Raw genomic sequence first — 24,722 nt, forward strand, 5'->3', positions numbered from 1 at the left:
TGTTCCAGGGGCCCACGGCGTGTCTCAGGCTAAGAAGATACCAATGAGATACCAAACACAAAAATGATTGTCTGCAAAGACCTTTGAGTAGGGGGCAGAATGATCACCAACAGGTAAAATAAATGTTTGATGGTGATGAGTCGTTGGGAAAACAATCAGGGAGTAATGAATGGGGGCTGGGGAGGTGTTAATTTTAGGGGGAGGTCAGAGAAGGCCTCACTGAGAAGATGACATTTCAGCCATGACCTAGGGGAGAGAGGAACAAGCCTTGTTCCCAAGGAACAAGCCTGGGAATGACTGGGGAAGTGTTAAGAGAGGAGGCAGGTACAAGAGACCCATCCTTACTGGAAACACCTGCCCCAACTGGACTCTGAGGTGGCCATTCTCTCTCCGCTGTCTTGATCATTCCAGGCGTGCCCAGAGAGAGATACTGTTTCCTTCCCTAGTTTATGGTTGGGAAAGGTGAGGCTCGGAGAGATTAAATGACTTGCTCAAGGTCATTCTAATAGCAGATAGCAGAACAATAATTGGAACCCAGGACCCAGTTGTCCTTTCTTCCATACCAGGCTATGGCACATTCCTGGGAAGACAGAAAAAAATAAAAAGGGGAGAGAAGTATGGCAGAAAAAACCCTACGAGTAAAATTTGCTTTTGTGAATCATTAGCCCAGCCTTATAGCTAGGTAAAAGGAGACCTAAGAGGACAAGTACTTTTTCAAGGTCACAAAGAAAGACTTAATAGCTAGATGTCCTAGCTCATCAGCGGCTCTTCTTCTTGTCTTGGCACCGTACGGCAAGTCACTTTGGTTCCCTGAGCCTCAGTTTCCTTATCTATAAAATGGTCATATAGTGGTCAAACCAATCATATTAATCTTCCACAATTGCTGAACAAGAAAGATAAGATTAGAGGCACCTAGGTGGCTCAGTGGGTTAAAGCCTCTGCCTTCGGCTTGGGTCATGGTCTCAGGGTCCTGGGATTGAGCCCCGTATCAGGCTCTCTGCTCAGCGGGGAGCGTGCTTCCCCCCTCTCTCTGCCTGCCTCTCTGTCTACTTGTGATCTCTCTCTCTGTCAAATAAATAAGTAAAATCTTTAAAAAAAGAAAAAAAGGAAAACCCCACTAACCATAATACTGTTATAACACACACTCCAAAAGACAATGATTGCACAGTGTTATGAAATACTCAGTTGGTCTCAGTGTTCTCTGATTGTTTCTACTCTTCTTACGATTTCATTACAGCGGGCTTGTTCTAGTCACAATGAGGACAAGGTGTCTCCACTGTGTTTGGGGATGAATCTCTTATACCCTCCTTCCACTTATTATTTTCCCTTCAAAAAGTTTTAAATTGAAATCATGGATCTGTATGGCTCTTACCATTTGCATCTCTGTGGTGTCCATTGGTTGTGTTTCTCTATCCCCTGGATTTCCTACAGTCTCAGTTTAGACAGAGAAGTGTGAGGGCTCAGACTTGATTCTTTGGGCAAACCCTCTTTAGAGATGGCGCTGTATACGTCCATCAGGAGGGGTATAATGTTACTTCTCGTTCTTCTTGATTTATGAGTAGCTTCTGATGACCATTTTCTGGATGGATCCAACGTGTCGTTAGGGGTTTGCAAGACGGTGAGATTTTCTTCTTTCATTTCTTCTCTGTTTATTGATGGACTATTCCCAAATTTCTTTGGAAGATACCAAATCATTAAAAACCAAGATTGAAGGGGTGCTTGGGTGGCTCAGTCGGTTAAGCATCGGACTCTTGACCTCAGCTCAGGTCTTGATTTCAAGATCGTGAGTTTGGGTCCTATGTTAGGCTCTGTGCTATTGAAAAGAAACCCAACAAACAGAAACACTTAGATTTTAGTAGAACGTCTGATATCTATATATTCTCACATTTCTAATTCATGTAGCTCTTCTGCTGAGTTGACTATGGACTATATATTGTTGAACTGCTCTGAAATGGAAATCAAAGAGGATAGCTTAAAAAGAAAAATAGATGCGTATGGACATTCTTCCCAGGCTCGGTGGTTGTGGTTTATTTGCACAATCCTGGGGCGTGTACAGCTTTACTTTTTTTTTTTTTTTCCCCCTTAAATAAGTCAGTATGTCTCTTGCAAACCAAATGAGAAAGGAGCCTGTGGAAACTGTCACCGCGCATCCTTTCGCTCTCCCCACTGTTCCCCGATGCCGGTTGGGAGAATGAAAGGAAGATTCTGCCAAACCTGGGTCCATTTGGGGAGGGGGGTCCTTGGCAATTGGGCTTTACAAACTAGAACGTGCATTAGAGGAAGGTGTGCGTGTTTAATTTTTAATTTTAAAACCTTCACTCCCTCTGAGCAAACGGGAGGCAGGCAGGTCAATAGCCCAGGAGAGGGACTTTAAACAAACCACATTGCCGGCAGGTCCGCTTTGTAAAGGAGGGGATTTACTCTTCATCCCTCTGCCTGAGGAGTGTTAGGAGTGTTAACAGCAGAATTAAGGCTGGGGAATCTGGCAGGCTCCCTTGCCTCAGGGGAGGTGGGTTTGTGCCTCTTTTGGAGGCATTAATCACGTGTTTATAGAGGGGGAAAGGGAAAAAAAAAACACAACAGGAGGAGGACAGTGTGGGCTTCTCCATCTGAGGTCCCCTTCTCAGGTACCTCCCCATTCCTTCCCCCACCCATACCCACCGCCTGGGACCAGGTCGACTTGCCTTTCTTTGTCCTGGGTTCCAGAGCAACGTGGGGTGGGGGGGGGGGCAATGCTTGGGGGGGTGGGGAGGGCGGAGGGTACGGGGGGGGGGTGCCCAGGGTGATCCCCACCCCCTGTCTGGGCTCCCTTGAGTATTTAAAATATATATTACAGTGTAATGTGCCCCATTCTCTTTACTTCCTCCCCACCTCACATGCACACCCTTTTCCCTCTGTTTAATCCCTGTATTTCCCAAGATCACACTCTGTACCCATGCTATGGGGAAAAAGACAAACAAACACCCCAAACTGTTATTTTCACATAAATATTTATCTGGAGATCCTGGTTTCCAATGGGGAGCTGAACTTGGAAACCTGGGCTGGAGGTGAACCTCTTTTCCACTATAAACAATTTGGAATTACACGGCATACATGTGCATTTGCCATCAATAAAGAAGCAAATAAGCAGGCATTTTTTTTCTGATTAAAAAAGTCAACAACAACAAAAAATCAACAAAAGCAAAAGCAAAAGCAAAAAAATAAATAAATTGAAAAAGTCAATAGATTCATAGTGTAAATGTGAAATGTACAGAAAACCTTAGTCACAATTCTAATAATAATCACTTCCCTTCTTCCTCCCCCACCAGGCATATAGTTAAAAAAAAAAAAAAAAACAAAAAACTTTTCCTCTTCAGTAGGTTATAATGTGTACAAGGTCTCAAATCTAAGAGGTACTAAACCATAAATGAAAAGTAATTCTCTGGGGCGCCTGGGTGGCTCAGTGGGTTAAGCCGCTGCCTTCGGCTCAGGTCATGATCTCAGGGTCCTGGGATCGAGTCCCGCATCGGGCTCTCTGCTTGGCAGGGAGCCTGCTTCCTCCTCTCTCTCTCTGCCTGCCTCTCCATCTACTTGTGATTTCTCTCTGTCAAATAAATAAATAAAATCTTGGAAAAAAAAAAAAGAAAAGTAATTCTCCCTCATTTCTTTCCCACTTCCATTCCTTGTAAGCAATTTCTGATCTCAATGTGTTTCTTTATAGTTATGTTAACATATACATTAATATATATGTATCCTTCTGGTTATATTAATATATAGTATATAACATACATACTATCTGTTTATATTATATACAGTGTATATAAAATATTTATAGATATGTGTGTGTGTGTGTGTATGTATATTTCTAAACATACATATACAGTTTCACTGATACATTACTTTCTTTTATTTCCTGGAATATATTATTCATGCCAGAATGTATTATATTTTATATGAAGGATGACTTTTTATTGTGAATTGATATACAGGGAATATATTTTTAATAATTCATATTGAATTTGACATTTAAGGAATCATCCCTCTAGAAAAAAGAGAGACCAGGTCAGACAAAGTGGGTACTCTGCCGAGAGATGGTAGCACATGGCATCTAGGGGTAAATCATGAATATCCACTACATAAACAGTAAGTCTGTCGGGCCAGGTGTTACCCAGACACAAAAGCCATTCTTCCTTGGCCTTTATCAATAATAAATGCGCTACCCCATCAACGGGACCTCAAGACTTTTGCCTACACTGCAGGCAGATCTTGCTAAATGGACAGAAAATGCCAGGCTGAGCAAGCGTGCTGAAAACATTTACGTCTTGAAACCCTCAGCAACTTGGCCATGTGTTTTAAGAGCATTGGCCTTCGAAGGTTCCAGCGGAATCTTGTGCTCTTTTCTGGCAAGGAGCACCCCTTTATGGTGCCCGTGCTGCTGGATGGGTCTTAAAATGAGCCTGCCACGGTCCCTCCGTGGTCAGTTCAGCCCACTACTCTGCTGTCTCAAATCCATTTGCAATGGCTCTAAAAAGGCTGTCAGGCGAGGCTGGCGGTAAATCTTTCCCTCCTGTCCTGAAAGGCTGACAGGAGAGAAGCTGCTTGAATTTTTGCCCCAGCTTTGCAAACTTGCAGCCCTGCTGTGTTGACCTTGTTTCTTGTGTTGCACTAAAGCAACTAAGCCTGCTTCTTTATCTCCGCCACCCCCACCCTGATGGCCTGGTGCAGAACTGAGACGTAGAGCTGATCTGTGGTTTCACGGCTGGGGAAGAAAGAAGGTCAGTCTCTAGTCCTTGCTCCTCTGGCTGATGGCTTTTCTCATCACATGGCCCCTCTCTTTCTGTGTCTTTGTGAAAACTAGTGAAATTTTGCTGGCAAACAGGTTTTTCTGGCTGACTACCCTTAAGACAGATGTTTCTCTTGACTGGGGGAAGCCAGGGACTTTCAGGAATGTTTGCAGGGGAAGGAGGTCCAAAGGTGTTTGCAGGAGTTCTGGGATGCGTTTCTGAACATACCTCCTGGGTAGTCACTGTCCCCACTGGTCAAACAATTTTAGAAAACAGAGCATCATCAGCTGGATTTACCGATGTAAGTTTCAGAGTTTCAGGACAGACAAGCTGGTGGAAAAGCCAGCTTGCTTGGGTTTTGAGTGCAGATGATGGGTTTTAGACTCATTGATTCCCGACATCACGAACAAAGCCAGTCGGACAACTTCTTGATCCCTTAGTACCCTATCCAGGGGCTAAAGCTTCTTGCTCCATCTCCTGGGGCCCCATGGATAAAATCCTCGGTGAACTTGAAAGTACAGAATGGTTGGAAGTTGGATTGTTATGCTGGACGTCATGGCGATAAGGGAAGCAGCTGGGAGTGAAGTCCACTGACATCTGTCCAGCACGCAGAAATCTTCCTGTGCTCCATGTTGGAAAAGTGTGAAATTCTGGGAGTTCCACAGATGGAGCAATAGAAGGGTTGGTTCAGTCGATATGCAGATAAGCTGCTCTTCAGATGCGTGGAAAGATAAATCCCGGGGAGCTACATGCTCCAAGGGAGGACTGGCTGTACAAATGTGCAAGCATAAACACTCACACGTGCGCACACACATACACTGAAAATCCGTGCAGAACTGGAGCTGTAGGGCATGTGGGATTTTCAATATTATTTTTGTGATTTCTTACTTAGTATTTCAGGGTGCTCCCCTACAAGCACCCAGAGGAGGATTTTAGAACCCAGGTCGAATCATCATTCGCCACCTCACTATGCACCTTCCGTAGCTTCCATCGCTCTTCAGGGAAAGACCACATTTTAATTGGAGTTTCGAAGTTCTGCGGGGTCTGGTTCTGCTCTCTGATTCGATCTGCCTCAAGCTCGTAGACGTTTTTCTCTCCTCTCGCCTTGTGGCAGATGGAATGGCGGAACCCACACCTTCACTCTGGTGTGTCTGCTTGGCCTTGGGCCTTGGAAGTCCCTCTCACTTGAGACCGAGGTCACTTCCCTGACCTGTGGCTTTGGGCTAGGTCAGATGAACAAAAGTGGGCAGAAATGAAAAAGCGGCCAGTTCCAACCCCAGGGCTCCTCCCATTTTCTCCTGGTTCTCTTGTGCCTCTGCTGCTACCCACTGAGGAGGTTTCCCTGAAGAGCCATTGCCCCTGAAGCCTGGGTCCCACTTGGAAGGAGGGCACAAGGAGCAGGCTGGATTCCGATTCGCCTCTGGGAGCTAAGCCCCGACAGACCCACAGCTTGCAGCACAAAAGCCTAGCTGAGCCCAGCCAAGTTCAACCAACCTGGGAACATGTAAGAAACAAATGCTTCTTCTTATAGCCCCTGAGGCAAGATACTTGCTTGTTTCGCAGTGGTAGCTGACTGATACAAGACACCCTGGTTTGGGCGGGGGGGAAGTATTCATTCTCGCCATGCTTCCTCTAACAGAGCCCAGGATGCTGCCTCCTCGTCACTCGTGTGACTCCTGTTCATGCTTCAAAGCTCAGCTCAAAGCTTACTTCCCTTGAGAAGCCTTTCCTGGCCCTTCAGAATAGGCGTGAACCCCCATTCCACACCCGCTACAGCACCTTGTCTCTCCTTCATGGCCCTTATCAGAGTTGTACCTTTAGGTGATGGGCCAATTGTTAATCTGTCTTCCTCCCTAGACTCTTGTCAGGTCAGGAGCTTTCTGGGTGGTTCAAATTTGTATCCCCAGTGCCTAGAACACTACCTCTCCAGGAACGTAGTAGACACTCGAGGTAGTTTGTGGAATGGATCAACAAATGAAGGGGTCCACAGCAATTTCTCAGGGTCAAAGGTATTTTGAGTCTAAGATGAATAGCTCTTAGGGTCTGAAAGACCAGTATGGAATAAAAACATGAAACAGGTGGGGAAACACGGGTACACAGCAGCAGGTCCTCAAAGGTGACCGGATTCAGGTTGAGAACAAAGTAAGTCTGGGCTGGCTGCCATCATCACTGATCTATTCACGTACACGCCAGCCCTTAGAGTCTCCACACGATGCCAGGAGAGACTTCTAGAGTGGGTAATCCTTGGGCTGAATCTTTTTCTTAAAGTTTCATTTATTTATTAGAGAGAGAGAGAGAAGGGAGGGAGGGGGCAGAGGGAGAGGGAGAGAAAATCCCAAGCAGACTCTGCCCTGAGTCTGAAGCCCCCCGACGGGCTTGACCCCACAGCCCCCAGGATCCCAAGATCGCTGCCCAACTCACTGCGCCACCCAGGTGCTCCTCTTGGGCTGAGTCTTAAGGGCATGGAAAGGGGTGTAGCCTGTTAGAGCTGCGTAGCATTGAAGGGGAATCAATGGCTAGCTGCAGGGCACGGAGGGAGGCGTCATGGAGGAGGGGACATTCGAGCTGGAGGAGGGGACATTCGAGCTGGGCCATAGAGAGGAGTCAAATCCCCCAAGTGGTATGTCGTGGGGAGGGGAGATATTCAGGACAGAGCAGAGGGCACAAAGAGACACCCAGAGACGTGGACAGGAGCATGAAAGTATTTAGGGGATGGCAAATTGGTTGATGGTGCAAGCCAGGGAGGGTCAAGGCCTAAGCGCCTGGCTAGCTGGCAAATACCGAGGGTTAATATTTATCTAGCACTTACCCTGTGTTGTGTTAAACACTTGACACATATTATGAGTCTAATCCTGGCCTCACCCACCCCTACCACGAAGGAAGTTGGTGCTGTCGTCTCCCTAGTTTACAGATCAGGAAAGCAAAGCACAGAGAAGTTGAATAACTTAACCCCAAGTCACAAGGAGATGAAGAAGTGCCAGGGGCAGGATTTGAACTCAGCCCGCCTGGCTGCAGACTCTTGTGTCTGAGACGTCAGTCAGTTCTGCTCCCAGCCTGTGGACGGCCAGGCTCAGCCATTGGGATGTTGTCCTTCAGGGAGGGCAGATAGGGAAAGACCTTGGGGACAGTGCGGCCACCGGCTGTTGGAGCCAGGTTAGGGACAGTAGCTCAGGGTGGGGGCATTGACTAAAACAGAAACAAAAGAAAGGGGTTCCTGGCAGAGTGGGGTTGATGAGTCAACCAAGTTAGAGGTCAATTTAACAAGCAACCACAGCTCTATCGAGAAGTTCTCCGAAGCAGGAGAGGGGACCTGCAGCTGCCAGAGAAAATGAGAGACGCAGAGAGATGCTCAGGAAGAGATAAGGAACATCTAAGTAAATATTTCGATGCGGGGGTGGCGGAGGTGGTTGGGGAGCCCGGTGACTTTTTATGCCCAGATCTCAATGCAGAAGCTAATGGGAAGATATGTAACCCGGGGTTATGGAACATGGGCGAGGAGAAGTCAGGTGGAAAAGATAGACGGATCAGGAGGGAAAGCTAATGGAACCACACGGGAGACATTAAAAGGCAATAAATCTGGCAGCCTGGATGGTATTCGCCCAGGAATTCTGTGGAGGATGGTTAACTCTTGGAAACCACTCACCTGGGGCTGGGGCTGAACGTGGCCAGGGTAGGGGGTGGGGGTCCCCTGTGGCCTGGAAACCAGGGCTTTGGATCCATCCTGAGAAGAACAAGATCCCAGAGATGTGTGTCCAGACTGGGCGCAGCCTGGAAAGTGTCTAGAGACAAGAAGGGAGCCCCGGATTGCGGGAGGCTGGGCCGGCCAAGGGTCTCCAACACCTCAGTCGCTGGGGAACATTTTCTGGGAGAGTTAAGGAGCCCGTGGGGAAGAGAGAACCACAGGACATAATTTATTTACCTACTCCCTGACAAAATCCTTCCCAGAAGGCTGTGGATGGTAATTCTCTGTAATTATATCTCATTCGAGGTTCTGCAGGCTTTTAGACACATTAACTCATTAGTGCTCGCAGCATCCCCGGGGGAGGGGAGAGAATCATGAGGAAGGGAAACCGAGGCAGCTCTGGTGGGAGGCACAGGGTCAGAACTGTGACTTCCTGGATATGGACATCTAAAGGGAGGAGAGAAAGAGATCAAGCATGGGGCCCAGGTTTAGTCTCTTCTTCCTGGGCTCTCCTGTGTGATCCGAGGAAAGTCACTCAGTCTCTCTGGACCATGGTTTCCTGATCTACAGATTAAGAGAGCTGGGTACAGTGGACTCGCTGGTTCCTGACTCAAGAGCGTGTTTGGAAGGTTCACGTCCCACCGACTTATGGAGAGATACCAAGTTTGTTGTAAGACGATGAGTGGATTTGGGTTAGCCTGTGAGTTGAACGTCGTCACGCTGTCCACGTGAGACACTAAGATGAAGACCTCCAGACCTTCGGAGGAAGGTAAGTCTCAGAACAAGCTTACAGGTTTGTTCTTTTTTAACAGTATCTTTCTTTTATTTTATTTTATTTGTAATTTTGTTTTTAGAAAGAGCAAGAGAGAGAGCACGAGTGTGTGTCGGGGAGAGGATCTTAAGCAGATGCCCCGCCCAGCGTGGAGCCCAATGTGGGGCTCGATCTCACGACGCTGAGATCGTGACCTGAGCCGATACCAAGAGTCGGACGCTCCACCGACTGTGCCACCCGTGCACCCCTAAACTTATTGTTCACTGAAGCTATCACTTTTGAGGCGGTTCGTTTCGGAGCAATCGGTAATCGATACGGTGAATAACTGAGGTTTTCTTATTTCCAGAAACCCTGATCTTTCTTGCTTTTGATCCAAATGTTGACAGCTTCTTCTCTTGATCCAGTTGGCTGCAGACATTTGAAAGCTAGGTCCTTTCACCTGTAAGAGTTCCAACTTGCCTAAAGGGACAAAATAAGAGCCATGGACGTTCTCTGTGAGTCATGAAGCAATCCTAATGTATTGGCGTGATGGTTATTATTTTCTTGCCTTCTTACTTATTAAGGACAGAATTTAGGTAAAGGAAGAGGGAAGTGTGGGGAGAGGAAGGGACCAAGAATTTACTGAGCATCCATTATGGCTCCAGGTACCACGGGACAGTGTTCCATCCATTGTCCTGCCCACTCAACAGTCCTGGGCAGTAGGGAGCCCATTGTGCATATGAGCAGACTGAGTCTCAGGGGAGGTAAGCAGTGGGGCTAAGGCCTCCTAGACCTAGACCTCTGTGACAGAGTCAGGATTTGAATCAAGATCTGTCTGGATACAATGGCCAGCCTTTATCCATTGCTCTGAGCTTGTATGAAGAGAGATGGTGTCTGAGGCCGAGTGAGATCTTTGATCTTTCTTCTTCTTCCTTGACTTCACTTTGGCCTGAAACTGGTTTTAGAGAGACAGTTAAAATCTAGGATCTTTTTTTTTTTCTAGTTCCACCACAGGCTTTATTTATTTATTTATTGTTTTTGTTTTGTTTGTGTGTGTCTTTTAAAAAAGTGTTATTTATTTATTTATTTGACAGACAGAGATCACAAGTAGGTAGAGAGGCAGGCAGAGAGAGAGAGGGAAGTAGGCTCCCTGCTGAGCAGAGAGCCCCGAAGTGGGGCTCGATCCCAGGACCCTGAGATCATGACCTGAGCTGAAGGCAGAGGCTTAACCCACTGAGCCACCCAGGCACCCTGTCCACCATGGGCTTTAGATCAGGGAGGGCCTTGGCAGGAAACAGCTTCATCTCACCCTATTCAAGCAGGAAACGTTTACTTTCCTATAAGAGCTACTTACAGAGGGGGTGAGTGGGGTTAGGGAAGCCAGCAAGAGAGGCTGGAGATCTCTGGGGCCAGCAACAGTGGGAGCCAATACCGCCCCTTGGGTTGCAGGGGCGAGGTGTGGGGTAAACTTAGCCCATGAGGGCTGGAACCACAGAGACGAGTGAGTCCAGCATGAGGGAGTGAACCACAGAGAGAATCCAGCATGAGGGTCATGTTCAGAGAGGGGTGAGAATACATATTCTGAGATGATCTCTCAATTCACGCTCCCTCCTATCTGCAGCCAATGCCTTCCATGAGCTACGCCCATTCAGGAGCTAGCGAGCAAGGGGTCTGGTCAGGTTCAAGAGGTGAACCTTCTGAACAAAGAAAGTGAAGCCCAGGTGTGTGTGTGTGTGTGTGTGTGTGTGTGTGTGTGTGTGTGTGTGGTTTTGGGAAGGGGGGTTGGGAGGTGCAGAATAAATAGCACAGACTAGGCCCCATCCCCTGCCCTTTATAAGCCTCCCATTAGGAACAAATTCCGTGACCTTGAGACTATTTTCTGCAGAGAAAGGGGACTCTTGGGTGCGTTTCAGTAGGTGCGCTGGGAATTTCCTGGAACTGCGGCGTGCTCACTGAATCTTGCGCGAAACACTCTCTCCACCTGTCAGCGCCCAGATAGGGCTCAAGTGTGTGGCTGTCGCACTTGGAGAGGAATTTGGAGCGTGTGTGTCTCCGGAGCATTCTCCAGCCCCTTTTTATCAGGAGTCTCATTTTAAAGGTAGTGTGCATTTGCTCAATCCATTGTTTTTATTATTTCCCGGCTGTGTGGCTTTCGGGATGTTGTGTCACCTCCCTGGGACTCTGTCTTCTCATCTGTAAAATGGATTCTAGTGGGAATCGAGTAAGAATGTCCACGTGCAGCACTTAGAACCGTTGGTGTCAGACACCTATTGAGCACACAGGGATTGATCATTTTTTTCCATTCTTTTTTTTTTTTTAAAGACTTTATTTATTTATTTGACAGACAGAGATCACAAATAGGCAGAGAGGCAGGCAGAGAGAGAGAGGAGGAAGCAGGCTCCCCACTGAGCAGAGAGCCCAATGTGGGGCTCGATCCCAGGACCCTGGGATCATGACCTGAGCTGAAGGCAGAGGCTTTAATCCACTGAGCCACCCAGGCGCCCCGATTTTTTTTCCATTCTCTTTCATATCCTTCCTACCCTCCTTCCTCCTTCTCTTCCTCCTCCCCCCGTTATGGAGGCCAGACAGTGTGTAGCAGAGAAGGCCAGGCTGGCGTGCAGGGAGAGGAGGTGGTCACTCGGATTATGATTTGTGCAGCCATCTTTTTAGGACATTTTTACTTTAAAAAGAATTGTATTCATTTGCTCGGGCTGCCATAACAAAATGTGACAGATGGAGTGGCTTGAATAACAGAAAGGGATTTTCTCACAGCTCTGGAGGCTGGAAGTCCAAGGTCAAGGTGCTGGCAGGGTCAGTTTCCTCTGAAGCCTTTCTCTTCGGCTTGCAGGTGGTCGTCTTCTTGTTTCTCTTCACAAGGGCGTCCTGCTGGGCACCCGTGTCCTGCATCTCTCTGTGTTCCTCATCTCTTCTAAGGACACCCGTCAGATTGGTTTAGGGCCACCCTAAAGACCTCCTCTCCCGTAATCACCTCTTTAAAGACCCCACCTGCAGGAGTCCCTGGGTGGCTCAGTCGGTTAAGCATCTGACTTCAGCTCAGGTCATGACCCTGGGGTGCTGAGATCGAGTCCTGCATCAGGCTCCCAGCTCAGCTGGAAGCCTGCTTTCCCCTCTCCCTCTGCCTGACCACCGCACCCCAGGTTGTGCTCTCTCTCTCTCTGTCTCGCTCTCTGTCAAATAAATAAAATCTTTAAAAAAATAATAAAGACCTTAACTCCAGATACAGTCACATTCTGAGGTCCTGGGGATTAGGGCTTCAACATAGGAATTGGGGTGGGGGGGACACATTTCAGACCATAAACATACTTAGAATTTTTTTTTTTAGTTCCAAAATTATATGAGGTTGAACCTTACACGATTGCTGATAGTCAGTTATGTTCAATCTACAGCAAGAACAGTTCCCTTGGAAGTCTGTCCTGTGCTGCCCGCAAGGGACAACAGTGGACATACCTCCTGGCTCTTACTGTGTGAACACTACGGACGAACGTTCAAGAAAAATGGCATGTGGGCAGTAGCTCACATCTTGAACGGGGTCTCGCTTGCTGTCCCACAGGCCCGTTCTTCAGGCTACAGATCTCCCCGTTCTTCACTGACACATGCAGGCCGTGCACACTGTGGATCCAGCCTGTGCTTCTTGCCCTATGGAAATTCCCTTTCTTCCTCCTTCCTTCTCCTCTCCCCTGGATAATCTGCGTCCCAGAGAGCATCTCATTATGGGAAAAGCAGGTCAGCTCACCCCATAGCCTTGGCCATCAGGGCCTAAGCATCTTACATGTACAAATAACTTGATCCTTAGGTCAGCCCTGTGGCGTGGTGTGGATTATCCCCATTTTAAAGATGGGAAAAGTGAGGCACAGAGAAGTTATGTAACTTCTCTAGTGTCCTACATGCTAGTAAATGACAAAGCTGGGCTTTTTGAACCCAGGCAGATAGGTTCTAGATGCTACGCTCTTGACAGACCACGATACTCTCCTGCCTTTTGCAGGACTGATGAGTCCAGCCGGGGACATCAGAGAGAGAACCTGCTGAGCTCTGATTCAGAAGGTCACAGGGCACAGCAGTCAGAGTTTCCTTTTCCAGGGTCCATCCAAGGGACAGGACTCCGTGGCTTCCAATAGGATATCCTTCGGTTCTTGCTGTCTCTTGGGCAACCTGCATATCTGTGGTCTCTCTCCCTGGGGACTGGAAATGACAGCCGGGACTTGCTTTGTGACATCACGTCATGGGAATTTGAGAGCCCAGAGGCTTTGAGGTTGGCGCAGTGATAGTAATTACGGGCTTCTGAGCATGACGGGGAGGATGAATGAGATAGTGCATGGAAAGAGGCTGGCACAGTGCCGGGCACTCAGAAGGCAGTCCGTGGGGCCGTCAGGCTGGGCCTCGTCCATTGTTCCATAGTCTGATAATTCCTAAGCCTGGAATTCAGATCGGATGGTCTGGGCATCCCTGAGAGAGCTTGCTTTTTCAGGAGGGGAAGGGAAAGAAGAACTGAGATTTGCAGGGTCCTTCCCTAAGCCAGGCACCCTGGGAAGCCCTTGACATACATCATCTCATAATCTTCGAAAACAGCTCTAAGGAAAGATACCCATTCTACAGGTGCAGAGACTGAGGTCTGGAGATGGGCTTGTTCAAAGTCACTCAGCTGGTAAGTGGTGCATCTGGGCTTCTGATGACTTCCTTCGCTTAACCTTTTCTCTGAAGCATCACTCATTTCTCCTTCTCTACAGTGTCCCTTCTCGCAGCATGCAGGCATGTCTTTACAGTTCTAGAACTTTTTTTTTTTAATTGGAGGGTCATTTATATGCAGCAAAATTCAGGTTTTGGTGTAAGGTTCTAGGAGTTTGATAAATGCCTACAGTCAAATCACTGCCACTGGGATCAGGACCTAGAGATTTCTAGTTCTATCAGCCCCCCAAGTTCCCTTGTGCTCCTTTCAAGTCAGCCTTGGGGACACCCCTCCGTGTCCCTGTATTCTTCCACCTCTTTCTGTTTCCTTTGGATGTTTCTTGCTCTCCTCAATCTCCCAACATTGGGAGATCTGGCAATATTTTCCAGTTCTCTTCTCAGTAGTGTGTCCCTACTAGATGCCCCACAGGTTCTATGACTTTTGGTGACGACTCTATGCTAAATTGTGAGTTCCCGTCTCATCTCCTATTCTGGGCTTAGAACTTCATTCAGCAGCCCACTGGCCTCTCCAACGGAGCTGATATTTCAGATGTCCAAAGCAAAACTCTCAGCACTCTCCTTCGGAAACTTCTTTCTCAAGTATGACAATTTCCTGAGAAGGACTCGCTTCCCATGGAGAACAGAGGCCCCAAACACTGACTTCTTCTCTTCTGCTCTGTTCGCTATAATCCAAACTCTCACCTGATTCGGTCGAGCTGGCCTTTGAACTCTGCCTTCGGTAAGTTGGTTTCTTTCCAACTTGACAATCATCCTCGCTGCCTGCTTGGAGACTGCAAGCCTCCTTGTGATTTCCTGCTCCTGTCATATCCCTTTTCAGAAGATCTTGAGACTATAAATGTGGGTGATGTTATTCTCCTACAAAAAAAAAAACAAAAAAAACAAAACCTTTGATAACTTCCCAGTGCACTTAAAATGAAATCCAATCTCCTTCCTGGGGCTTGTGATGCTTTCCGTGGGTTGGCTTTTGGCTCTCTCTTAGGCCTTACCTCCTGTTTTTCTGTCCTGCATGTGTAAGTTTAAGCCACTTAATCTTTTATTTTTCTCCCTTAACTCTGTGCATTGTATCAGTTAGCTACTGCTGTGTAACAAATTACCCTTAACTTCAGGCTCACAACAACAGTAAGATTTTATGATCTCACATGATTCCGTGGGTCAGGCATTGGCATAGCCTGGCTGGACAGATCTGGCTCAAGGTCTTGTGAAGGTGTAAGTGAAAGTGAACAGGGGCTGCTGTCATCAGAAGGCTCCGCTGGGGCTGTGGGATCCAATTGCAGGATGGATTCACACCGGGGATGAATTTACATAGGTGCCGGCTATCAGATAGAAGCCTCAGTTTCTCCTGCATATGTATCAGCTGGAAGCCTCAGTACCCCCCACCCAATATGGGTCTGTCCACGGGCTGCTTGAGTGACTTCATGAAAACACCCCCTGAGTAAGATTCAAGATGAAGACGGTAGAAGCTGCAATGTCTTTTCTGTCCTAGTTTTGGGAGCCACCCTTCATGATTTTTGCAGTATCCTATTAGTAACGCAAGTTGGTCCTATCGGATGGGGGAGGGGGCTACCCGGGCTGTGACTACCAGGAGGCAGAATCATTGGGGCCACCCTCTGTTGGATGTCCTAATCCCTTTGTCTCTTACCCAGCCTTTAAACCTCAGCTTTTGAGCGCATCTCATTGAAAAGACTTTCTCCAACAGCCCACTTGATTCCTTCTGCGTCCCTTTACTGAGCACCTGCCAGTGGTGCCCTTCTCCCCCACTGCAGTGGGACAGGTTCCTTAGTCTCTTTCTAGCCTTTGCTCGTATCCTGGGGTCTTCGCTGTGCACCTCATCCAAAAGTGCAATCCTGTCCCTCCCATCTCTCCTGCCTTGCTTTTGTCTTCATCGTGGCCCCTCTTGCTTTGTAGGGAGCCATTTCATACCTTTCTTTACTATGCTTATTTAAAACAATTTTTTTTTTACTATGCTTATTTTAAAAATTATCTTTCTCTTCAAATTAGAATGGAAATTCCGTGGGCATTTTTGTGCGGTCTGTTCATTGATGTGTCCCCAGAACCCAGTCTTGTGACCAGTACGTAGACGGTTTTTAAAATAGTCATGGACTATGTGAACCAATCAGCTTTTTCTCCCTCTGGCCTGGGTGCTCCTTCGGTCACACCTGACTGCTTTTCTGAGCACCACTTCCTGTCTCTGATCCATGGGGATGGATTACATCATCCCAGGCTACATTGCCGGCTTTCTCCAGGGTCAACAACACAGTAATGGATGTAGGGGCATTGTCTAACAAAGGGTTATGCCACTGGCTGTGAGACTGACCCGTGTTAATCCTTCCCCCAATTTCAGAGAGGGACATCCCCACTTTCCCCCCTTTTTGTGATCCTCTGTGTGTCCTCCTGGCTGGTTTTCATCTCCTTTCCCAAAGTTTTCCCTCTTCCCACCCAGGGACGCCACGTGGTGCCCCATCATTTATACTGAAGGCCAAATAATTGAATTGTTATTGGTTTGGAAGGGGTGAGGAAGGGGGGGAGATGTTGGCTAAATTGTTCCACTTTGGATAATGTTCCTGTGCTTTCCAGTCGTGATTTATTTCTGCTGTTGGCAGGCTTGCCGTCTGGACATGAAATCCTTGGTGGGAATGCAAAGGGAGGTTGATAGCACTGGGGTATCTGCAGTGTGGGGAGCTCCTTTTGGGCATGAGATCTAGGGGAAGTTTTGGGTGAGTTTCTCTGGGTGTCGTGACATGGAGGAGGTGGTCCAGGTGTCTAGAATCTCAGGGTCCCCAGCTCTCTATGGGCTGTACAGCATGTTCTAACCTCATAAATCCAGTGGGTCTACATGCCTGGTTATTGGCTATTTGTATGAACACGTTTACTTCCAGATCACCTGTTGCAGAGGGGGAAAGTGGGGCTCAAATTGGGGAAGGTCACTGTACTGGTTATTGGTTACTGGTTATCTATCATTATGTAACAAACCACTGTGGACTTGGTGGCCTAAAGACGTTTCATTTATATTATGCTCACAAATTCTGTGCATCAGGAATCAGGGATAGCCTGTCCCTGCTTCATGGTGTCTGAAGGGCTAGGAGTGACTTGAGCAGTTCGGGGATAGTTCAGACACCTGAAGGCTGGCTCGTTCATGTGTCTGGACCTGGAGCTGGCTGACTCAAAGGCTGGGCTGAGCTGGGACAGTTGATTGCAACAACTCCCTGTGGCCTGTTCGGGCAGCTTGGGATTTCTTGCATCACGGCAACGGGATTTATTACAGGAATTGATGCCTGTGGTTATGGAGGCTGCGAAGTCCCGTGACCTGCCCTCTGCAAGCTGGGGAGACCCAGGGGAGCTGTTGGTGTGGTTCAGTCCAAGTCTGAAGGTCTTCGCACTGGGGACCAATGAAGATGGAAGTCCAAGGCCTGAGACTCAGAAGCAGTGAGGCCTGAGGGCAGGAGATCACAAATGTCCCAGCTCAAGCCAAGAGCAGATTGGCCCTTCCTCCTCCTCTTTGTGTTATGGGGGGTCCTCAGTGGATTGCATGGTGACCGCCCACATTGGTGAGGACTGTCTTATTAAACCAATCCACCATTCAAATGACAACCTCTTTTGGAAACAGCCTCACAGATACACGGAGGAATAATATTTTACCAACTATCTGGGCATCCTTTAGCCCAGTCAAAAAATTAGGCATCATTCTACCTTCATCCAGATCATCATGCCGGTCTTTTAACTTTTTTTAAGGGCCTTAAATGAATGGGGACAAATCTCTGCTGGGGGGTGAGGTTGAGAAAAAACGGAAATGGGCTCTGAATTGATTTTGTTACCCAGAAAGGAGTGGCAGGTGCATGTTCTAATGTGGGTAAACAGGTCAGTGGGTGCTTTCCTCCTGTGGGCATCTCTCCCCAGTCTTGGTTGGCTGAGAGGGCCACACACAGACAACAGAGGTTTCCCGGAAATGGATGGTTGATTGTCTCCTGGTCAAGGGAGCCTGCAGAATTAGAGCTTCCAGGTCTGAACCAGGTCACATGGGAGCAGAGGCCCTGTCCCCACCCCCTGGCCGCTCTCCTTTCCTTACCAGTTCTCCAGAAATCCAGGTCAGTTTCAAAGCCTGGGGCTCCAGGCTACCTGAGGAGAGGGTGGTTGCCAGGGTCATTGACTGAACAAGGAGGTCAATTTCAGCAGGAAACCTACCTGTAAGTGATGGGGGCCACATCAGGGCTCTGAAGGGGGGAGGCTCCAGCCTCTGCAACAGCCTACCCTTTCCCTTTCTCTTTACACCTGGGGAGCCTGAGTCCTCCAGAAACTAACATTTTTCATTTATTAAACAAACATGCTTAATAAATCTGTCTATCTATCTACTATCTGCCTACCAACCCACTTTCCAACCAGGCCCAGTGGGAGGTGCTTAACAAAATTACTGTTATTTGCAAACCTTACAATCATGAGAAGGAGTTTTTTTTTTTTTTTTTTTTTTTTTTACAAATTCCCATTTTAATAGATTTTTAAAAAATACTTTCCCATTTCATAGATAAGAATAGTGAGTCCCAGAGTGGTTAAGAGGCTTCTTCAGGATCACTCAGCTGGCTACCATCAAGGCGGAACTTGAACTCTTCCCCTGTGGTCCCTGTGCTCTGCCCTCTTCTAGATTTAACTTTGTACCTCTGAACCCAAAGGCCTGCCTGACAACAGGTCCCCTCCCTTACCTGGCTTCTCAATCAGGAGAGGAGGAAGCTTGGGCCCTCCCTCTGACCCACCCAGCCACCCACCCAAGGTACCATTAAAGTTAATTGTTTTTACTGCCAGTTTAACATAGTCTTGTAAATTTTTTTATGATGTGGCCCAGGAACGCTGAGCTGTGTGCAGAACTCAGGGACAAAATACAGTTTGAATACAGAAGCTTGGCCCCAGCACTAGAAGGGGAGGGGGCCTCCACCTGGAGGTTGTAAGAGGGGGTGCCCTCAGTTCTCCAGGGGACCCTCTCGCGCTCACCCTTGTATTACCTGGGTGATGGTTTCCTATTGAGGCATAGCATCACTGACTGGATAGTTAAGCCTCTTCACCTAAACTGTTGAATCCTCTGGTGTCGAAACCCCTACAGTGCTTGGTAGAGGGTTCTGGAACTTTTAGAAAGGTTATGGGTAACTGGCACAGAAGGTGTGGCTCCAGGCGTGCTGGGTGCCTTCCAGCCTCGGGATGCACAGATAGGCTGGTCCAAGCAGGTACAAGGTGGGTGCCAGGGGCGCATATTCTAGGGTGTGGGGAACTTTGATCAGTTCAGGACTTCCCTATTCTACTCTTGCCTGCCTGGAGAGCCCAGCCTTCCCGGACTGTGCGGTTTGTGGAGAAGACAGCAGTTGCTAATCACTGGGCAGCGCTTGGCTTCCACGTGGGGACTTTCTGGGTGCATCTCCATCCTAAGGCTCTGTTTTGGGATTTGCCCGTGGTTGGTATTAAATCGCTACTTCTAATGCACCCAGAAGAGTGCCGCCTGGCACACTCAACCTCTGTAATGGGTGACTTTATGGGGACATTCCTGATGAAGCCCAAGTATTCATGAGGCACCTACTGCGTGCAGAGCCTTGTGGTAGGTACTAAGAAGCCTGACGTCCTCGCATTGAAGGGGAGTAGGCAAACTCCGCAGACTTAGGAACGGAGGAACCGAGCATCAAACCCACACAGGTCGAGCGCGGGTTCTGAAAGCGTATTCGAGAGCGGCCGCACCTGCATGGCCCGCCCCGGGAACCTGTTAGAAATGCAAATTCTCCCGCCGCACCGCAGACCTACTGAATCCCGCGTCTTGGGGACCGGGCCGGCAGTCTGGTTCTAGCAGGCCCCTCAGGTGACTGCCGTGCTCACTGAGGCTGAGAACCTGCGATATAACGGACGTAAGCGCGGGCTTTGCCAGGGAGGTTTGAAGTTTCTGGTTAGTTTCGAGGTTTGGGTCAAGAAATTCTAAGAAGCTCAGCGGGGGTTGGAGGGCATGGAGGGGATGGGGAGGGAGTGGAGTGTGGGTGGGAGAAATCGGCTCCAGCCCGGAGAGGATGAGGATGAAGGGCAGAGCAGCCCTCTCGCCCTAGAGCCTCCTGGGTCAGAGCCTCCGTTCTCTGCAGGGTGGACGACCGCGCACGACCCAATTCGAGCAGGTCAGAGAGGTGCCTCAGGACGTGCCCACTCCGATCCGAAACCTGTAAACCCTGAGTTCAGGCCCACTTCGTCTCTCCCGGGCGGCCTGCTTTGGGGGCAGCACGACTTTCGCGAGCCTCAACTTCCCCGACCTGGCGGGATCACTGCGGTTCGAATGAGGCTAGAGGCTTGTAGAAGCTCCGTGGAAGTTACGGAGTCCCGTCTCAGGACCAGTTTCCAGCGCAGCTCAGGTCAGTAGCCCGTGGAAAGTTTCTCCGGCGCGCGGAAGATGAAGCCGGAGCGAGAGGCGAGAGACGTAGGCGGGGGCGCACGCCGGCTCGCGACTGCTGGGGATTCGGGAGCTGGCGCCGCGCATCTTTTATGAGAATACTCCGCTTGGGGTGACATGGGGTAGTGCGAGCGGGGCGTGAGGTTCACGTCCAGGCTTTTCTGCAAAGTGTGCGAGAGTGATCGAGGGTCTGTAATGCTAATGAACTGCACAGGGGGCTGAGCGTCGGGGCAAACCGGGGAGCAGGGCGGGTCCGCGTGGACCTCGCCGGGCGCGGGTTGTGCCAAGCGCCCGAACGCAGAGCGCAGAGCGCACGGCGCACCGCCCGCCGCGTGAGGCTAGGGCAACCGTGGCCTTCTCCCAAGTGGAAGCAATCTGAGGTGGGGAGGATCAGCGGCAGGAGAGCATGCTATTCCTCTGGAAGGTTCCGTAGGTTTTCCAAGTGTTCTTTGAGTAAAACGCAAACAATGCCAGACCTCCAGCGAAGAATGAAGGACCCAATGATCTAGCCGCTGCCTACGGTTCAGGACTCAGATTTAACTAGTACACGCCCCACCCCCACTTTCGCTGGGGTCGGGTCCACCCAGACCTCAGGCTCTGCTTCTGTTGGAGCTCGCACCACTCTCCGCAACCCCTCCCGTTCCCCGCGTGGAAGCACAACGGAGGAGGGGGCAGAGGAGAGGGAGGCCTGGCCAGTTTCTCCCTTTCAGATCCGGGATGGGAACAGCCCAGGGGGCCGTGGCCTTGTCCCGAGGCCACTGCCCAGCCCCTCCCCCGCACCCCGGCCAGGCTTTGAAGAGCGCGTTTTACGAACTTTTCCATTTTCCTTCTGGAGGCGTGTTTGTTCTTCTCAGTCACCTCGCTTTTTTTTATGAGCTTCAGAGCTGATCTGCACGTTCTCCACTCCGTGTAATTTCAATTTGAACTCTCCCCGGAGCGGCCTTTTCCCTCTTGTGGCCTGCCAAGTCGTTTGAAGGCCGCGCAAACATTCTTCCTCCCTCCTGTCCCCGCGAATCTCGGTCTACACCCGCGAGGGGAGGCGGAGGCTGTTCTGGTGGATCAGAGCTTTTCAGCAGGCGCCCTCAGACCCTTTTGGAGAGCGAATTGGGGGAGGGGAGGTGAAACGTCCGAATAACTGCCTCCCTCCGCGACCCTTTTTAAAAGGAATAGTGTGTGTGTGTGTGTTCCTTGGGTGTGTGTTCCTTGGAGAGCGCGCATTCCCTAACCGGTTGGAAGTCTCCTGAGGGAGGTAGTGGATTGGGGCTCCGCTGAAATAAGCTTACTGAGTGTCCAGTACTGCTCTCTGCATGGAAGTCCTCATTCATTTTTCAGGGTTTCCTGGGCTAGGAGGTGTTATGGTCATTTTGCAAACTGAGGTCAGTTTCACAGCTTCCCCTTTGGAATTCAGTTTCAATTTTGAGCAAACCTTTTTCCCCCTCCAACAATAATTATTAGTGATGACTTAATGTAAGATTATTAAATATGTATCACAATGGCCCTTTGATAAAGCAGCTGTTATAGGCTAGCCACTGTTCTAAGCCTTCTACTCATGCATCTTTCACAAATATTTTTCATAATGCCTTTATGAATTACATACTTTTCACATGGCAGATAGGAAAATGGAGGCACAGAGAAGTTGTCTCCCGCCCAAAGTCACACAGCAAGGAAGAGCTGAAGTCAGGATTTTTATTATTTTATTTTTTTTAAGTAGGCTCCACGCCCAGCACGGAGCCCAACACGGAGCTTGAACTCACAACCCTGAGATGGAGACCAGAGCTGAGATCAAGAGTCTGTGGTTAACGGACCAAGCCACCCTGGTGCTCCTGGAGTCAGGATTTGAACTCAGGCACAGGCACTCCTCACCACCACTATTCATGCCTTTGGAGAACTTTTCCCAACATTATCCCAAGTCATGTGAAAGAAATCCCAGGCTTACTAACCCTGAGCTTTGTTTTCTTCCCCAAGGTCACCCTGGGAACAAACAGGAAGATGGAGGGGGGATGCCAAGAGTTAAGTAAGGTCGTGTTTTCCAAGGGGGCCACCATGGAGGTACATAGCCTTGGCTCTGGGCACCAGCCCCTGCAAGCGAAGGGCTGTTCACCCTCCATCTCCCAATGGGGGATGGACCCTATCTCCTCTTAGTCCAAGGGCTGAGCTGATGGTGGAGCAGATCTGGGAGGGAATTCTTGAAACTGCAGATGTGAGAAACGGATTACAGGTATTACAGGTATTACTACTAAGAATAAAAAAAATAATAGTTGCCAGCATTTTATTGAGCACCTACTATGCTACGTCTGATGCATAGTTCTTTTTGCATGTTAATAACCCTGTAGGCAGGGACATTCAAAAGTTCGTATCTTTAAAGAACACAGAAAGATTAAGTCATCTGTTCAGTCACAGAGCTAGTAAAGTCGTGGGTCCAGAACTCTGGGAGGGAGGAGGTTCTCAGTGGGAGCTCATTTTCTGTAAATCTGGCACATTCTGATGGTGGTCACTTCTGACTGCCTCTGACACCAGCTGCAAAATGGAATGAGTGGATCTTGGGATCTCCCGCTACCCTGCAGATGGGGAGACTGAGGCCTGGTGAGGGACTGAGCAGGGCTTGATGTTCCGTATCAAGTCGGGAGGGGAAACAAAAGTGGAACCCAAATGCTCTGCCCCTCACCGTCTCCCTCCTGGGCAAGGGTCCTTGCTGCAGCTCTGAGGGAGGAAGCGAGGCAGTGCCCTGAGTCAGACTTTGGTTTTTTCTTCTGTGCTCAAATTACTGTGTGACTTTGTGCCAGTCAGTCACCTCTCTGGGCCTCAGTTTCTCCAACTGCAAAATCATTGTGGTTCGGGGTTAGAGTATTTTGAAGGGCAAAAGGGCTTGGCTGGAGGAATTAGGCTCGGCCTGGGAGATTGCCTGCTTATGCCTGCATAAGGATTCATTCACAGCCCATGCGAGTACTAATTTGAGACCCCTATAGACATGGTGCACCCCTACTTAACCCCCCCTTCTTCATTGTTATTACCGTTGCAGCTTAAGGACTGCACCTCCTCTGGCCCCTGCTATGTAAGCAGGTTACAGTACTGCATCTCCCTGACCTGAATCTGGCCCCGAGCTGGACCATCCTTGCGGTGATCACAGATACCCAAAGCCAGAGTCCTGGGCGGTGGATTGTTCCTGCAACAACTGGTCTCATCTGCGCTCCAGCCGATAGCTCCAGAAATGTGCCGATGAATGTTCTGGGGCTGATTTATTGAGCTAATTCTATTCCTAGTGACTCCGCGGAGGGGGACAGAACTTTTCGCTACAGAAATGTCAGGTCTTCCTTATCTGCTCCAGGAAATGGGAGAGGGTGGGTAAGGGGCACTGGTGCCCAAGGCAACAGATGGAGGCAGCCTGAAGGCCGAGCCAGGAAAAGCCTCTTGGAAGACCTACTGTGGATATCAGTCGGCGCATCACCTACCTGGAGGCTGGGTATTGACTGGAGACAGGGGGCGGACAGCGTGGATAAACCATTGTCTCTTCACTTACAGCTGGATGGGCCCTGAGAATTATTTTACAGAGCCTGAGAAGGGCACTCACTTGGCCAAGGCCAGTGGCGTCAGGCCTGCCCTGGCCTTGAACTTGACCTTACCCGTGCTGCAGGCTGCCCAGTGGAGCTGTGAGCAGCAGGGGTCAGGGACTGTGGGGTGGTGAAAGTGGTGGTGGGGGTTGTCTCCCCAATGGCCCCAGGGGTTGTGTGGGGGTGTTCCAGCTCTGACACCCATCCTGGGCCTCCTGGTGCCTGAGCCCCAGAGACGGGGCCACATTCTCCCACATTTTGGGCTGCCTAGCTTTGGGGCCTGGGAAGGAGGAAGAGAAAGCAAGGCCCGGAGGGTGGGCAGCGAGGGGAGGGAGCAGTGAACAAAGGGGCCGGCGCTGGATCGGGCAGGGCCGCTGAGTGATGATCCCCAGGCCCTGAGGTTGGGGCGGGCTGCCAGGATGCACAGGGGGCGGGGAGGGAGATTCCCTGAGACCGAGGCACATGGAGGAGACCCAGACAGAGGTCGGAAATAGATAGTGAGAGAGAGAAAAACACACCGGAGAGACGGAGGCAGGTTTTGAGGTTGGCAGTTGAAGGGAGAAACAGAGAGAGAGAAGGGGAGGGAGGCACATGGGGAGACAGAGAGTAGGGACAGGAAGGCTGCAGAGAGGGAGAGACAGGGAAACAGGCAGACCCAGAGAGACAGAGGTGGAAGCATAAGCACAGGAGAGAGAGAGAGAGAGACAGAGAGTGAGGGACACAGAGGAAGAGCACCGGTGCTTAAGACAGAACCAGAGGGTGGGATCTGTAGCCAACAGCGGACAAAAAACCAAATCGATGTAAAATCATTCATTTCAGGGCAGGGATTTGAGATTATCTGAGACGTGGGTCCCTGGCTGTCACAGTAAAGGTC

The 24,722-nt window shown here is 49.5% G+C and overlaps 1 long non-coding RNA gene across 1 annotated transcript; it reads left to right on the forward strand.

The window, feature by feature from the left end:
- LOC132023196 (uncharacterized) lies at nucleotides 1-24,722 on the forward strand. The gene is made up of 6 exons (XR_009405888.1): nucleotides 1-113; nucleotides 9,016-9,214; nucleotides 9,300-9,522; nucleotides 13,811-13,859; nucleotides 19,999-20,262; nucleotides 23,320-24,722. It is a non-coding gene; the product is annotated as an uncharacterized LOC132023196 (long non-coding RNA).

The sequence above is a fragment of the Mustela nigripes genome, chromosome 8 (assembly GCF_022355385.1).
Source record: "Mustela nigripes isolate SB6536 chromosome 8, MUSNIG.SB6536, whole genome shotgun sequence".
NCBI classification, from domain to species: Eukaryota; Metazoa; Chordata; class Mammalia; order Carnivora; family Mustelidae; genus Mustela; species Mustela nigripes.